Source organism: Schistosoma haematobium, chromosome ZW (genome assembly GCF_000699445.3).
Source record: "Schistosoma haematobium chromosome ZW, whole genome shotgun sequence".
Classification (NCBI taxonomy): Eukaryota; Metazoa; Platyhelminthes; class Trematoda; order Strigeidida; family Schistosomatidae; genus Schistosoma; species Schistosoma haematobium.
Window position 1 is genome coordinate 43,146,590 of NC_067195.1, and position 3,231 is coordinate 43,149,820.

Here is a 3,231-nt window from a genome sequence, read left to right on the forward strand (position 1 = left end):
ACGCACCTAGTCCTCAAGAGCACCGGTTTCAAAATCCAATGCCTTCACAGCATGCATCATATAGTCTCAAATGGTTCTAGACTAAATGAAAGAGACTCTTGCTTAACATGTCCTCTTATCTAGCAGTAATGAATCATCGATGCTTACAGGTAAGAACCTAGATACGTTTATAAGAGAAAATAAAATTAGTAAATGTAAGCGAGATACTGTCCTTAGTCCACAAGAATATGACAAGTTCCCTTTTTAGGAACTCCTAGGCAGTCGCTTAGATTAGCTCAGCCAGCGGCAAATTCCAGGATTTGGCTACTCTCAAGGAATGGAAGATGGATATATAGTCTCTTCTGCTGTATTGCGTAACTATGTAAATGCACATTAGGTCAAATCTTCGCTTGCGACCAAGGATGGTTGTTCACCTGTCTACTACAGTTAGCAAGTTGGTTATGCAAGAGCGGACTTTCCCGAAACCGTGTTTTTGGGGTGAAAAGAAGTTTATGGATAGTGAGTAGTCGCGTAGACCGTCGCATATTATAGGTTCAATATTTTTTGAAGGCATTGAGGGAAATGCTAAAAGCCTGTAGTTTGAAAGCACGCTGCGTCAGTTTCCTTTAAAAATTGTTGTAATATGAGTCAGCTTCCAATTTTCTGGTGTCGTGCATAGGCCTAGCGAATATGTGAACATCACGCTAAGCGGTTCGCACAAGATTGAAGCTGCTTCCCTCATTATGGAAGAATGAACCATATCAGGACCAGGAGAAGTGTCTTTGCCTGGATGCTCCAGCTTCCAATATACCAATTCAACTCTCATGTCTACTTCTGAGAGTCCTGTTTGAAATTTAAACTCTTGTTGTAGGTAGGATGACTTAGCTCAGTTTTGCAGATAAGACTGAAGGCTATGGTTGAGTGATCACTTTCACTCGGGGAAGCCAAGATTGAGAGGTTGTCGAATAGGAATCTTTTGTTTGTAAAAACACAGTCTAGGCACAATGGCTTTTAGCTACTTTTCCGATGAGTTACTGACCTGACATTTTCGAATAATCCAATATCTTCAATGAGGTTGACGAACCGAGTTTCAGTAGAGTTGTTATTTCAAATGTATGTTCAGTAAGCCTGACTTTGAAAGGTTGAAGTTCCCTAGAATCGGGATATGAGCGTATTAAAGGTGAGTAGAGCGGATAATCCTCCCGCAATACGATTTTCTAACTCCGTGTTCGCAATGGACTATCTGTAGCCAACTATAACTGGATACCTCAAGGTGTTAAACAGCATTATGCAAATTCATAAAGATTGATAAATTCCTGTGTGTACACTGAGTGGGCTACCAAACATGATCATAGGTAAAGGGCTACTCTACCCCACGCTATCCCTGTTTTTCTGTTGTTGCGAAACAAAGACATACAGAGTACTGCTAGCTCCTGATACGCAGTTTGAGAGGACGTTCTCGGTTCAGAGATTCTAATCATATGAGTGTTGTTAGCATTTCTGAGTTCACTCAACTCATCCACTCTTTCCGCAAATCCACAGCGTTCATATATAAGCAATTTATGCAGTCACTTTGAAACACGTGAGCTTCCTCATTCTGTTTATCCAAATGACCTTATGTGATTGCACGGGCAAGCTACCTACACTTGGATTTCCTGGTTATTATCCACTGTTCTAATGAACAGAATGTCGTTCAGTTAATCAGTCGATTTCTTGCTTTTAACCCCATGATTTTTAGGCTCACTTCTATAATTTCTGCTTGATTTTTGTGACTCCTAACTCCGCCTGTAGCGACTCTAGGATTACTGCCAGTCCCAAGTTCGAATAAAAGAAGAGAGTTGAGCATGGGTTTGACAACCCAATCTCGTACAAAGCAGCCTTGCTAAAAAACGCTAATCAAATCAACAAATTAGATCATTTAAAATTTGATCTTTGAGTTGAAGGATTTTTACTTACAAGAATTATGACACCTCATAATGAAAGCCGAGATTCTTCGGAAGTCACGAGGGTGATGCCCTTCTAACAACCGGAGCAACAATTTTTATAGATACATGGAATGTCCGGACAGTGTGTGAGACCGGGAGGACCAGTCAAATAGCAACTTAAATAGTGGGATACAAATCGGCAGAGCTCGGAGTCACCGAAACCTATCGGACTCAAGCTGAACAGCACAGGTTAGGTACGGGAAAGATGCTGCTATACTCCGATCACGAAGAAGAAAATGCTCCAAACACATGAATATTGGACACATGAATATTGGTACAAGAAAGCGCCAATATATCTGCGCCACACAAAACACTGAAAATTCGAGAGGAATACAAAGAAAGAAAATAAAAGCTAAGGAGCGCAACAAAAAAAGAAAACAATAACGGAGAGATTGGTGTAAGGTAATGTGCTAGTGATCAGGGAACGCAAAGGTACAATCGGAAGAAATCTTTCAGGTAAGGGAGACAGAACCACTTTTTATGAAGAAAGTAAAAGAAGGTTACAGCAGGATCGCCACTGGCTTCTATTCTGAGCCATATCTGATAACGTCTCTAGCCACTGTGTAGCACCATCTCTCAGACCCCAACCAGGGAGTCGTGAAGGACCAGCACAAGCCAGTCCTTTACAGCTTTCTTTCATGCCACGACACCATGTCATGCACTGACCACCTCTCTGCTTTTTCCAACCAGTCCCAGAGTCGGCAAATAATGCACGACGTGGAATTCTCTGAGACGACATTCAGAGAAAATGTCCAAGCCACCGAAGTCGGTGTTTCAAGATGGTAACACCAATTGAATTATCATCTCTATGCCCGAACACACGATGCCGAGCCTTTGCATTACTGACATGGTGTTGCCACTGAATGTCAGCAATCCTTCGGAGACAACGATGATCGAACACAGAGAGTCGTCTAACGTCCTCAACTCGGAGAGACCAGGTTTCACAAGCATAGAGCGAAACTGATCTCACCGACGCGTTGTAGATCCGACCTTTTACAGCCAGACTAACATCACGAAGGCGCCAAAGGTGGCCCAGATTGGCATAAGCCGCTCTGGCTTTCACTATACGTGCATTTATCTCATCACTCACACCCCCCACCGGCACTCATACAGCTACCCAGATACACGAACTTCTCAACTACTTCTATCTGCTCACCATCCAGGGTGAGTACAGGATTGGAATCCTGCCAGTCTTGTAGGAGTACTTTGCACTTCGAAGGTGCAAAGCACATACCATACCTACGGACACTGATTGCCAACTGATTAA